This window comes from Coregonus clupeaformis, chromosome 23 (assembly GCF_020615455.1).
Source record: "Coregonus clupeaformis isolate EN_2021a chromosome 23, ASM2061545v1, whole genome shotgun sequence".
Taxonomy (NCBI): domain Eukaryota; kingdom Metazoa; phylum Chordata; class Actinopteri; order Salmoniformes; family Salmonidae; genus Coregonus; species Coregonus clupeaformis.
This window is the reverse complement of record NC_059214.1, coordinates 21,962,245-21,977,078: the sequence shown is the minus strand read 5'-3', so window position 1 is coordinate 21,977,078 and position 14,834 is coordinate 21,962,245. Positions and strand designations below refer to the sequence as shown.

Sequence of the window (14,834 nt, the reverse complement as noted above, 5' to 3'; positions counted from 1 at the left end):
GAGAATCAAGACAACTGTCTGCCCACTGCCTAATTGGCCTTGTGTTTTCTTTCTGATAAATGGCTCGTGACTACTGAGGTCCCTTGGATTTCAGCGCCTTAATAGACCACAGTAACTAGATTTACCAACAGATACCAGGTCAGAAAAGGAGATGGGGGTGCAAAAATGTTAATTAATATCAATAATGGCCAATTATTAGTTTGACAGAGGGATCCAAGCTAGCTGTGTGCTCTAATGACTCAGAGCTAACTTGAAGGGAAACACTGGCAAATTAGCATAACTGTGTATGCACACTCCATGGAGGTGCCCAGCAAACATCTGTTATGTTAGAAATTCAAATAGAATTCCTATTAGTAACACTGGCTGTGGTTGCATAATCAGCCATTCTTCTCTGGTCATTTTGAAGCCACTAACAATGCCCCAGTGACTGGTGGAACTCCTCCCATTGGGCTTACCAATCAGATTTGGCCCCATGTGGACCTGGTCCTAACAACAGACAAGTTAAAGTGGACTCTATGAGGGGGGCTTGGCTTTGTGCTGCCGAGGCTCATTCTCCTTAGCCATGGCACTCTGCTGGAGATGGGCAATTTAGAATAAAATAAAAAATACAGTAGGTAAAAGTGAGATGAATTAATTATAAAACACAAGCAAGTGTGTTTTTGACCTGCTGGCAGACAGCCATCTATTCTGCTGCTCACCATGTGTTTTTTATTTCCCATGCTAACCAGAGGTTCCTTTCAGGGTGGGTTGAATTTTGTTGGAAGAAATGATTTATGCCATAAATTCTATGTCAATACTGAATATATGCATGAAATCAGATAGGACAGAGCAGAGGGATTTCCTACTGCTTTGAAAAGTCTCCTGTTTAATAACCATCTCAGCTAACCATGGTGGACCCAATAGCTGCTTTAACATTAAGTACTACCTACTATGCAGATTTTTTTTCTCCCCTCACGGAACACCAATATCGAGCTTTATAAATTAACTTAGCATTTCTTTTGGAAAATCATACTTAAAACTTCCTCTGTCATGACCTCCTGATTTAGCATAAAACAAGTACCGTAACATGTTTTATAATACCATACAATACTAACTCCATGTAAAGCCCTGTAGAGGTTTTCTGTGGTCTTAGAACAGCAAAGATTATGACAGCAAAGATCCTATTCTGTCTGGCCTCTGATTTCAAGGGTCATCATGTGTAGAGTACATACAGGTTGGAGGCATGTACACTAGGCAGCCCTAGTGTTCTCAAAAATCTCACTGAAGAGGATCTGTTTGGCCATGTCAGGCTGAAGAGGATCTGTTTGGCCATGTCAGGCTGAAGAGGATCTATTTGCGCATGTCAGGCTGAAGAGGATCTATTTGACCCCGTCTAGACCTGACATTTTAATGCAAGCTTGGTTATCTGAACATGGAGGTTGCTTTTAAATGACATGTCTGGACGCGCAAAAGACACGTTTTGTTACTGATATGGTTTGGATCCGGCTGACCACTTCCAGAAGTGGACTAGGCCTATCTATTCAGTGTTGCAAATAAACTCTTGATTTGGTTTAGTTACACTTTCATGTTGGTTTCAATTGTCAAAGGACATTCGTGTAATAAGTTCAATTTTTGTGGCTCTAACTTTTGCCAAATCTATGTTCATGTTCATTAAGGTTGATATCGAGTGTCCTATTGAATCATCATGGCCAAGTAGAAGCCAATATCCTATATGACAGACAATGAGCCTGTGTTTATTATTGAAATTGAGAACTTCAGGGACCATTTCTAATATGATATTTCTTGGTAACCCAAGAAAACCAAAGCAAAGCATTTGGTCCATCAATAAGAACTACATCAGTAGCAAGTGTATACAACAGTTTATTTTCTAATTTGGCAGGATAATCTCATTGAAATTGTAATTCACAGCATGTCTGAGGGCAGGTTAAAGAAAGACTATTGTATTCAGTTTGGTGTCAATGCACTAATTCTTTAAGCTATATTACCCTTGCTAACCACACCATTCTGTGAGACTGCCTTTATGACTTACAACAGCGTTGTGACCTTCTCTATTATAATTTAAGCGTGTTATTCCCTCTAGTGGAATGTCATGTTTGATCAGGGCAGGGGAGGTACTTCTGGTTGTAGTGTCCTGATCTCAGCAATGCACAGCAGGAGGCGTGGCGAGTCAAATGAACAACTACAAGTTCCCCTTGAGGGCAAAATTGACATTGTCTGCATATACTGTACCTGCTTCATTTTGCTTGGCTCTGTGCAATGTTTTGACACATAGTGGCCTTGGAGGCCTCATACTGGGATAAGGTGGAGTTGGCTACGATCTGAAAGGGGATGAGCGTGCACTGAGATATGGATTACAGCAAATGGATGGGCAATTAATGTAGTGTAATTAACGAGAGAGTTGACAGATAATCCTGCAAAGTGATGAAAGAAGTAGATCCCTTGCTATAACCCATCAAAATCTAAATTGGTATTAAGAGGCTGCAAAAATCAATGCTTGTTAGGAGAAAATATGTTTGTTTTTTATCGCACTCTAAATGAGGTTAAGTATTTATTTTGGCAAAAGGCAAGCTTTACTCTTAACTTTGAATTTATTCCTGTCTCCTGCACCAATTTCATAGCCATTAAAAAACGACATATGTTTGGTGCACGTTGTTGCATCCAACAGATTTCGGGTGCAGTATACATGAGTGGCGACTCCATGGCAGTATATGTGAAATGGCTTCTGCTTTCTGCTCTCCTCCATTCCGAGGCCTCCGGTGTATACATTTACTTGATGGTTTTCGTTTCTCTTTCTTAATTCATTGCAGTCGGGTTCCTCTTTGATGCAGTTCTCTTGTCCCCCAAACAATTGAAGTGTAGACAATGGAGGCATAATGATAGATCCGTGTACCCACCATCTGTAAGAGCAGCTGCTCCCCTGCATCTGTACAATATGCTGGAGCGGGGAGCCTCAGTAATCTGCATAATAAGGAGAGGGCTTATCTCAGTCTAGTTAATAATCACAAGCAATCGATGCACTTCATTCCCTCACTCTTGCCGGTTAGAAAAAACAACGTTTCAGTATGCCTGCCGTATCCTCCAGACATGTGGGGGTCACAGTGTAATGTCGAGCTGTTGATTTAGCCTGGAGCTACGGATTTACACTGCACTCAATTTCATATTTTCATGAATACCATAATTAGGACACTCTGGGTTATCATATTGCTGCCTTTTTCACTTCTTTCAGGAGGACTTTGTTCATGTAATGTTGGATCCAACATCAAAATGGGGCATTGGAGGACACAACCCACTCGGCACACACTGGTTGAATCAATGGTGTTTCCACATAATTTCAATGGAATTATGTTGAACCAACATGGAATAAACGTTGAATTGACGTCGGTGCACAGTGGGAAGGCAGTGTATGACCTGAGATGTGGTGGACACAGTTTGGCAGGGGTGGTGGTGGAGTTCTCACCTCATAATCAATAGTGTACCATCAGATAGACTAGAGGATTGGCCTCATAAAAATGGCATGACTCAAATGGTAATGCAACCTCCTGTCCAAATGGCTCAGGCCCTGGCATGCTAGTCCATGTGGCTATAATATCCCTAGAATGAGTAGACTGTAAGGCACTGAGACATCAGGTACAGTTAGCCAGGGTTTGTATTGTACGAACACAGAAATGAATGTGGAAATGTGTTTTATTACCACTTTTATGGTTAATCCTTTTTGTTGAGATTGCATTCCATTTCAGAGGGCTGGCTTGTATGCCTCATCATTGGAATCATGATTTGCTCCAGTAAGAAACACCTGCTTTGGTCCAGAGTCACAGTGTTATGGTTGGTTGTGTTTTGAGCTTCCTCACACTTGATGAAAGATTTGCATAACTACAGAGCACGGAAATTACTTGTGTAGGCCTGTATGATAATCAATGTATTATATTTATTTAGCCATTTTAATACAGTAACAGTTAATTCTGTTTGTGAATTGTATTTGTATATTGTTGATTTTATTTTACATTGTGATATGCATGGAACTACTCTAATGTGTTTGGAATTTGTCTGGCATTGAACACTTCTCTGCTATTTAATAAATGCCTTTGGGTGTTGGGAATTAGTATATTCCACCTTTCTGATATAACACAATTTATTAAACTAGGTAATGGACCATAAGCAGACACTAAATTGATTGAATAGGAAGTATACGATAATATTGATCAACAAAGTCTCCCCTTGGTATTCCCTTGTTAAATAGCATACGCTCATTAAATGGAGACTATTTATCGTACTTTGCACTCTGAATATAAATTTAATAGCATACAGTGTGACACTAAGATCGGAAGAAAATGCTTTCATTTTTAATGATATTTCTCACAGGACTAGCTATAATCATTTTCTTGACCATTTCCTTCATTTTGTTGTATTTTAGGAATGAGGAATGTGGAATGAGACAAAGCTTTTGATGACACACAACAGGTAGGCCATATTTCCACACACTTAATAAGATGCAACAAAAGTGTATATGTACCGAGGTGCACATAGCCCAGTATTTTGTCACTGTCCTGTATATAATATTAGTAGGTACAGTGAGGGAATAAAGTATTTGATCATCCCCTGCTGATTTTGTACGTTTGCCCACTGACAAAGACATGATCAGTCTATAATTTTAATGGTAGGTTTATTTGAACAGTGAGAGACAGAATAACAACAAAAAAATCCAGAAAAACGCATGTCAAGAATGTTATAAATGTATTTGCATTTTAATGAGGGAAATAAGTATTTGACCCCTCTGCAAAACATGACTTAGTACTTGGTGGCAAAACCCTTGTTGGCAATCACAGAGGTCAGACGTTTCTTGTAGTTGGCCACCAGGTTTGCACACATCTCAGGAGGGATTTTGTTCCACTCCTCTTTGCAGATCTTCTCCAAGTCATTAAGGTTTCGAGGCTGACGTTTGGCAACTCGAACCTTCAGCTCCCTCCACAGATTTTCTATGGGATTAAGGTCTGGAGACTGGCTAGGCCACTCCAGGACCTTAATGTGCTTCTTCTTGAGCCACTCCTTTGTTGCCTTGGCCGTGTGTTTTGGGTCATTGTCATGCTGGAATACCCATCCACGACCCATTTTCAATGCCCTGGCTGAGGGAAGGAGGTTCTCACCCAAGATTTGACGGTACATGGCCCCGTCCATCGTCCCTTTGATGCGGTGAAGTTGTCCTGTCCCCTTAGCAGAAAAACACCCCCAAAGCATAATGTTTCCACCTCCATGTTTGACAGTGGGGATGGTGTTCTTGGGGTCATAGGCAGCATTCCTCCTCCTCCAAACACGGCGAGTTGAGTTGATGCCAAATAGCTCGATTTTGGTCTCATCTGACCACAACACTTTCACCCAGATCTCCTCTGAATCATTTAGATGTTCATTGACAAACTTCAGACGGCCCTCTATATGTGCTTTCTTGAGCAGGGGGACCTTGCGGGCGCTGCAGGATTTCAGTCCTTCACGGCGTAATGTGTTACCAATTGTTTTCTTGGTGACTATGGTCCCAGCTGCCTTGAGATCATTGACAAGATCCTCCCGTGTAGTTCTGGGCTGATTCCTCACCGTTCTCATGATCATTGCAACTCCACGAGGTGAGATCTTGCATGGAGCCCCAGGCCGAGGGAGATTGACAGTTCTTTTGTGTTTCTTCCATTTGCGAATAATCACACCAACTGTTGTCACCTTCTCACCAAGCTGCTTGGCGATGGTCTTGTAGCCCATTCCAGCCTTGTGTAGGTCTACAATCTTGTCCCTGACATCCTTGGAGAGCTCTTTGGTCTTGGCCATGGTGGAGAGTTTGGAATCTGATTGATTGCTTATGTGGACAGGTTTCTTTTATACAGGTAACAAGCTGAGATTAGGAGAACTCCCTTTACGAATGTGCTCCTAATCTCAGCTCGTTACCTGTATAAAAGACACCTGGGAGCCAGAAATCTTTCTGATTGAGAGGGGGTCAAATACTTATTTCCCTCATTAAAATGCAAATCAATTTCTAACATTTTTTACATGCGTTTTTCTGGATTTTTTGGTTGTTATTCTCTCTCTCACTGTTCAAATAAACCTACCATTAAAATTATAGACTGATCATTTCTTTGTCAGTGGGCAAACGTACAAAATCAGCAGGGGATCAAATACTTTTTTCCCTCACTGTATGTCAGTGTAGAGACCTGAAAGATGTCAGTATGAAAAGTATGGATTAAAAATCACAACAGTGTTCCCAAGATTCTAAATCTTCCTAATTAAACATGCATGATGTTTAGCTTCCAGATGCTGAGATGGTAAAACGCACGAAGCAGGTGTATTGAGCTCCCAGTGAGGCCAGGCAGGGAATGGTATAGAAGTGCAGGAGTGACATGTTAGGAGCTATCCAGGTGCTTATTGAGATATCAGAATCAGTCACTGTGGGTTTCGATGCATCTTCTGGGGTTTAGCAGTGTCACTCTGAGCAGTATATCAGAAAACTAACTACAATGTTTGTTTATTGAGCAGGCAGCTTGTCAACTCGCAAAACACAAGCGTATCCTGCAATGCTAATTTAACTAGCTCTGCTAGGCTACATTTAAAAGCACACGAATGCACAAAAATATTCAAACTGTTTCAGTAAGTGCATTTGTGTTTTGTTATGACAGTGTTATAGCAGGACACTTATATCCATGGTGTTTCCAAATTCTCTCATGCCTCCCTGTCAATGCCGTGCTCTTCTATTCAGAATGCATTAAGACCAATTACAACATGTTTGGATGTCCCCATAAAGTACATCCATTAAGCTTGTGGAGAGCTCATCATATAACGCCCACTGCTTGACATGGAAGGTCTCTTTTCCTTTTGAATTCTGGAGAGCCCTGCACAACTTTGAATCAGCCAGTGTGTCTCCATGAGCACATAAAAGGTACCCAGATTTACGGGAAGGTTTTCATCCTGGACTCTATCCAAGGCACCATCTGATAAACAAGCAGTCTTTGCTTGAGGCTAAATTATACTCTGAGGTACTGATTTACAATGCTGTGAAGGATCCATTTGTGGTTCCAGTTCTGAGGCACCTCTGTGATTAGTCATCCGTAAGTTCCAAATTTGGCTCAGATCTTCAGCTTAGGAGCTTGAGGATTTCTAAATCAACAAATGCATAAATGATGGTGGCTTTATTCAGAGTTAATAGGTGAAGAGAAATGAACTTTTCACAAATGCGAATGGCTCTTAGATTGAAGTAAATTCCCCAGATTCCTCTTGATTTGAGGGTAAAGCTTAGCCAGCGTGCAGCAGCCAATCTTATTTCCCAGCCTTTTTAAAGGGAACTCATTGGGGCATTGGTCCACTACATGGATTCCTAAGAGATCTGATTAAAGGGAAATCCCTCAATGTTTTACCCTCACTTTTTCAATAATAAATTAGTTGCACATTGCAAATGACTAAATTCGCCTCACATCCCCATTACTTGTCACAGGAGGTAGAGACCTGTCTTTGAAGGCAGTGAAAGATGCTCAAAAGACAAACAAATTGTATTTTTTGTGAATCCCTTTGTGTGATATTAATATTAACAATGTTGTTTTATTCCTTAAGGAACAGCGCTTCTACTAGGACATCCCGACCCAATCAGCTCCTTAAGGTAAGTTGTTTTATTTTGATTCAGTCGTAGCCAGACAGACTTCTCTAGAATGGTCTCATTTACCAGCTGTACAAAAATATCTTGCAATTGTACATTTTTGGGGGATAGCATGTTGGTCAGTGCGACTGTCATTTCAATCAGTCTTTACCAGTACATTATTTTCCCTGGTTGTTCAACATGTAATCATAAAGTACTTACAAAAAGTTCAAACTAATCTGAAAAAAATTACGCAAGCATTTTCCTTTACTGCACACAGTGATTATTGCTCAGAATTAGCTATCTTTGTAAATCAGCCCTTGAGTTGAGATTGGCACGAGATATTACTTATGTATTGTGTAAAATCAATGGTCAATGTCTAATCAATAGTGACCTAGCTCAGTCAGAATCAGAGGGGAAACATATCATCATTTATGCTGATTATAAGGAATGCATTGACTCTCTAGTAGGCCTATAGGATGAAGTAGTTTGGGCATGGCAATGCATAAGGCATGTAAATAGCTTGAGTAATTCTGTTTGCATTCGAATAAACATGGACTCAAGGTCATAACACGAGCTGTAAGCTCTTGTGGTCCAAGCTCATCAATTCGACTTCATTCGGCAGTATTTCTGGAGAAGAGCGAGCTAATTTTCAATTTATGACACGCACAGACTTGTTGTGTGTTTACATGTTCTTGGTGCATGACAGGAACTTCTGCAGCTTGTATATTAACCAGTGAATTAAGCTCTAATGATAGCATTAAGTTCCATTAATGAAAAAAAATCATGGATCATTTGCAGTATCAGGCTTGCTTAAAAAGTACCATTCATTTAATCATTTCCTGAGAGGAGTGACAATTCAATTTTAATTGAGAGTTTTTTTACAGTTAGTTTTCTTTTAATGGCAATAAACACAGCATCTTCGGAGTTGAGTGCACTACAGTAGCCTATAAGAAAATGACAAAGGTTTGTCTGGATATTAACACCAATTTGTGCTTTCTTGTTGGAACATGACACAGTTTACACAAGCCTGTTGTAGACAGGGAAAGTCAGAGGATTTCACTATGGCTTTGCTTAACATGGCCATAGCTATATTTAACTGTATCTTCTCTTGTTTCAGTATACATTAACCTAGGTCTCTATAGAGAGATCTTACCCTTAGAACGTCAACCCACCGAGATATATTTATCCCATATCAAGTGTCAACTTCTTGGCTGTGTTTGCTTTAGTTGTAGTGGAGGATCTAGGTCAAAGTTCTGTGCCAACATAATTGGATGTCCGATGCTCGAAAGGTTTTGGCAAGCAAATCAAATGCTATATTTCAAATCTAATACACATCATGGTTAGCTTTCATTTTGTTTAGCGTGTAGTCGGTGGGTCCTGAGGAGGCCTTGACATTGCCTGTTCAGAATGTTGAGGCATTAATTGTGCTGAGAGCTCTCCATCACAGCTGCTGAGAAATTACTAGGAGATTGAATGCCCCTGATGTCTGGTAATTACTGCTTCAGGTTGTTACATGATAATTTATGACCCGTAGAGCTCTGCACTAAATGGACAATAAAAAGAATAATGGAGTAGCCAACACACAACGAATTAAGTGGGAATTAAATGTCTGTTAGAAGATATAGGCTAAAGGTTAGAGGGCGAGCTTAGGAACAAGCAAGTCAATTTCCTATCAGACCGTAATTGGAAAAGAAGATGCTCTGAGTTAAAAGGTCATAGTACATTTGGCTCTGATATGTTAAAGGATATCTTCACTTTTTTTAGACATCCCTTTAGACTTGTCACTTACCCTGAAAGTAATTTATGGGGCTAGGAGAGACAGTCATCCATGCTTTGAATTTATGTTTCAAAAGCCAACGCTCCTTTAAAAGAGAGTACAATTGTAACGTAATTTAATGGTAGACTGTGCAGCGGCTAGAAAATGGCATTAGAAAGACTAAGCACACTATTTTGGTCCATTAGAAACGTGCTAAACAAAGGAAAGGTTCTGCTTGTATAGTCAGTCCACATTGTGTTTTGGGCCTTGTTCCAATGAGGGGAGGTGGTTTGCAAAACAAACCGCTCTCTGTGATATCAGCTGGTTAATCCTGTTCCTTTAGTGTTTTTATTGGTTCATTCAGGAGGGTCTGTTGACATTCCCCCTGCCCTGTTAAAAGGCGACTACATCTCAAGTGAAATCTGGAGTGTTCTTTACACAGGCAGGGAGCCCCATGTGGCTGCTGGCTCCCTGAGGGCCTGTGATTTTCCTGCTTTAAGTGTCTACTGTCAACGCTAATTTGTCCCACTCCTCCTCCACCCCCTCCAGAGGGGGACGCTCTCCTAAAGTTTTAATAAAAGATCAGCCATAACGCCCTGTTTGTTTTCTGGGGAGGACACTGAAGTTTTAAAGCCAGAAAGGCCATAAGTTGCCAGGTAATGATTACGAGACCAGAACAAAAGCACTGTCCAATACCACTTACTGTGTTACACAGCACTGAGAGTGTATGGCTCCACTAGCAGCAGACTAAATGATGCATATGATGTGGTCACACTGGTCAGCTTTCAAACCAAACCTTTAAAATGGGGTTCCTGTTTAGAACTGAAACATGCCCCTGAAATAGAATAGAATAGATCTAGTACTGTATAATGTTTAAATTAATGTGGTCAGCTTTGACCTTTTATTCATTTAGCAGACGCTGTTATCCAGAGCGACTTACAGTAGTGAGTGGATACATATTCATACTTTTTTGTTGTACTGGTCCACCGTGGGAATCGAACCCACAACCCTGGCGTTTATAAGCGCCATGCTCTACCAACTAAGCCACACAGGACCCAAACAAGACCTTTAGAATGGGGTTTCTGCTTGGGATGGAAACATATCCCTGAAATGGAATAGATGATGTCCTTACTGATGTCCTTTGTGTGTACATTGTATTAGCTTCTATTATATTTTTTACTCTGTTCCTCCTGTACTGAAGCAGGTTGGGTCTTTCTACCCACAAAAGTGTGTTGGAAGCTTAATACGAACTCAAAATGCATTGTTTCTCAGTAAACTCCTTTGTGCACTCTCATTTATTCATTTTTGCTCTGGATTTCTAAGAGGTGCATGATTGCAAATAATAGTTTCTGACATGTTGTTCAGCCTACATGAATGGCTTTACTGGGCCAGCCAAAGCAAATTGCTCTATTTGATTTATCTGCCTTTGATTTCTAAAGGAAAATCAATGAAAGAAGGTCATTATTCTCTGCCACAAATTCCCATCCACCTCAATGATAATTCTCTGGGAAAGCGGTCAGTCAAGAGACCTTTCTTTTTCAATTATCCTCCCCTTGTTTACATTACATTCTGTAGAAGTGCTGGATGTGAACATACAGACCTTATATGGACTGCTGTGTTCTTATTGAACAAGCTAAATAAAATTTCACATCTGAGGTGGGCAAGAACCATGTAGAAAATTGTTCAATATCTCGGTTGCAGGCCAATTTCCAATGCATTGTTTTGTCGTACATGGTATTGCAGGGGTATGGTAATATAATATGCATAATTCATACACATTGGGCCCCTCTTCATTTTTGATTCTGCTGTCCTGCCTGTTCATCTGAAGCTGAATTAATGCTACATTGTCCATTAGGCGGCCATAACACAGGGCAATATTGTCACACACTTTATGAGAACTGATATCTCGGGAGGCAAAAAGCTTTTTTCTATTATACTTACGCAAGTATTGGTTTGCAAAACAGAAAAAAATTGTTTTTGATTCTCACTCTGGACCAATGTAGTCTTATTTTTTATTTTCTTGGCTGTAGATGATTTTGTTTTGCTGAATAATTCCACTAAAATGTATAAAAACTTAATAGAGTGATATTAATTTATACAATAAATGTAAAAATTGCCCTCTATTGTGTAACCAATGTCTATATTAAAAACAAAACTATACTTTTTCATTTGAGTGCTGAGGTTGGTCAGAGCTGAGGCCATGGTGAGAGCACAGAGAGATAGTGTTGGACATAGCTTATTATCCTCTCCAGGGTTCACTTAGAGAGCCCCTGGACAACTGCAATGGTGACCTTCATAAGGCCCTGTCTCCCTGCTGGGAACACGCATACCAGACACGTCCACTCCACAACCGGCACTCATTGGGTCATGATGGGGCTAAGCAGGCCCATTAAGGCATGCTCATCTAGGCTGGGACAAAGCATAAGGATGGACCACAGCCAGGAACATGAAGGCTAGATCTCCTTATCCTAGCTCCTTGACTCTTTATAGTCTAAAGTGCGTATAGATGTAGTGAAAAGCAGTATATACACACAGTCCATTACGATTATAAAAAGGCCATTATTTAATTTCTGGTGTGCCAGGCTATTGCTTTATTCCTACTCTCAATATGCTCTTCTCAGGATCTCTGGTGACGCTATCAGTGGATTATGAATCCATTTTTCAGACATGCCATGGCCAGTTTAATGATCATTATATGGCTCAGATGGAAAAACATGGGAATAAGGTGAATCAATGATCGCTTCTGCAACGTTGCTTGATTCATGGATGGTCTTTTGATAAATGACCAGCTTATTGAGCCTCAGAACAACCCCTTTGCAATAAAAACTGTTAGTAGTGAGGAGGAACTAGAAATGAGACCATGAAAATATATATTTTGGGGGTTTCAGTGACTTCACAGCACCTGAATGAACTTTTATTAGACATAGTATAGCTGTTAATGTAATTGTTGTAATTCCAGTTTTGATGTAACAATACTTTTTTATTTGAGTCTATGAAGCCCTATGTAGCTTCATACAGCAGGTATAAGTCTCCCCCTCAGATCTAGTTTATGAAATCCCAACAGCATCTCTAGTATTGTAGCGTTTATCATTTAAATCAAATGCTGAATAATCTTTGCAGATGTAGGCTAGTGCGTATGTGTGAAATGGGCGTTTTGTGTCAACTCTCTCCGTTAGAACACAAGCATGTATAATAGCAGGCGGAGGATCTGTCTTTTGATTCTGAGAGATGGGGGGCAAGCTTCACCTAAGTGTAGTGAAGCAGAGAAATAATGGTATCCTACTCTGCTTGTGCAAAAGCAATAGGAGAACGAAGGTTTCACATTAAAAGTGCCTCTCTAGGTAGCTGACATGACGCGTCTAGTCAGACGTAAATAATGACAGACGGAAACTATCATGAGGTCTGTGAAGCATCCACACGCTGCCATCATTTTGTGTCTAACCTTGCATTGCCAGCAGCTCACAGCCCTTACCAGCCCTGGAGATCATTTAAAAAGCAGAGACTAATGGCGCTGCCAGGCCTAACACTAGTCTGGTGGATTTGCATGAGTTTAGATCAGTTAAAGAGATCCAGGTCGCTGTCATTGCTGCATCTTGATGGCTGACTTCTGCATCCATTTCAATACCATCCATTTTTAGCACTTTTTATTTACTGTTTGTGGAAAAGGCCAGAGTTTGTGCGCTTCCTTTTGTTGCTTGCTCACCAAGAGTCACTGTTGATGACTGTTATTGATCTCCCTCTTAATGTGAATGGATCACTTTTGAATGATGGTGAAATTAAGATACAAGAGGAGAAAAAAGTAAACGTCAATTGATGTAACGATTCGGTGTTTAGATGGGTTGGTTCTTGATCAGCTCCAATTCAAGACATATAGGTAACATTTTAAATCAAATGTGTCTGTATATTTACGGAGCAGGGCATAATTGAGAAAGATAGCTTTTGTTTTTTGTTAATTAATGTGTTGCAGTATGACAGATAAGCAAGGTCACACACTTGGTCAGGGGATCTGATATAATAACCCTTTCAGAAGAACAAGATGCTCCGTTTGAAAGCAGCAGTAAAAACCTATCATGTCATTTATTTCTCTTTCTATCTCTCCCTCATTTGAATCTCATCAATTATCAACTCATTGTTTCTCTGTTTCTATCTTCATATTGTATTTATGTGTATGAGCTAAACAGTATGTAGTAATCTGCAATGGCCCTCATGTCCTTTGTCACAGCTCCCCAGTCCTGTAACAGAACAGAACAACATTGTAAAAACAAGAACCAGTTCTATTATATAATTAAATCCCTCTTTGGGGGTATTTTCTTGTTCAGGTCTGAAAATATAAAATGACATGGTAATGCATTTGCATAATGCAAGAATGAGTCCCACTCAACCAACGTATTAATCTAGATTGTAAAATAGCCACGGCAAAGCAACTTGCATACTGTAATTGGCATCTTGTGGTTTGCTTTCCTGAGGAGAAAGTGAATTTTACATGGTTTTATAATAAATAGCATATTTAAGCAGCCAGGAAATCACTGCAAGCCATCCATCCTACAACGTTTCATTTATTCTAGTGTGTTTAATTAAAGCCAGGAAACCGTTTGAAATTTTGTCTGATACAGTGTCTAATGTCTGAGACTGGTTATTAGATATTAAATTGATGCATAATTCAGGCAATTAAGAAAGTAATCACACAAAGTAATGTAATGGAAGTTAATTATTACTGCATAAGCAAACAGTTCATCAATGCTAGCTAACGCTGTGACTGCATGCCTAATATGCACACGAAGCAAGCAAATTCCTCTCTCTCTCCGAGTGTTTTGATCAGCTGATTAAACATAATACAGGCTGATTAGTGGGGAAGGGAAGCCAGGCCTCCTCACCTCCCCTGTGTCTGACTGACAGGGTTCACTGTGCTGCTGTAGCAGGAGAGGGTCTGTTCTCTTTTTAAAGCAGCACACATGACGAGAGGAAGGTTGCTCTGCTGCAGCCCTCTCCAGTCACCACTCATGTCACTGACAGGGTGACTGCCAGTTTCACTCTCCTCTTCCCACTCACTTTCTCCCCCATCTCTCTCTCTCTCTCTTTCTCTCTCTTCTCTGTTTCCCTCTAATACTGTTGTAATCTTTCTGTCTTTCTCTCTTTCTGTCAATCCCTATCTCTCTTACTATCTCTATCTATCTCTATATGTCTATCTCGATATCTATCTCTCTATCTCTCTGCGTGTTATTAAGCAGTGGAGCTTGGCGAGGCTTTGTGTGCTTTAAAACCATGAAATGCTTATCTCAGTACCTTACCCTTTGATGGCGGCGGTGAGGATTTGAGTGCTTCCTTAGAAAAGCACCAGTGATAACGTCGAGCCCCTCTTTATGGGAACAAAGGCCCTAGTCAACATAATCCCAACAATTCGGCGCCCAGTCTCTCCCTTTTGAAGCGGCCCTATAAAACAAGACCTTCCAGCCTCTGGTTGTTTTCCTGAGTAAA

General features: G+C 40.4%; 1 non-coding gene across 1 annotated transcript; it reads right to left on the bottom strand.

The window, feature by feature from the left end:
- Window positions 1–10,338: 10,338 nt before the first annotated feature.
- Window positions 10,339–10,415, bottom strand: trnai-uau. Its single transcript has one exon. It is a non-coding gene; the product is annotated as a tRNA-Ile (tRNA).
- Between the last annotated feature and the right edge of the window lie 4,419 nt (window positions 10,416–14,834).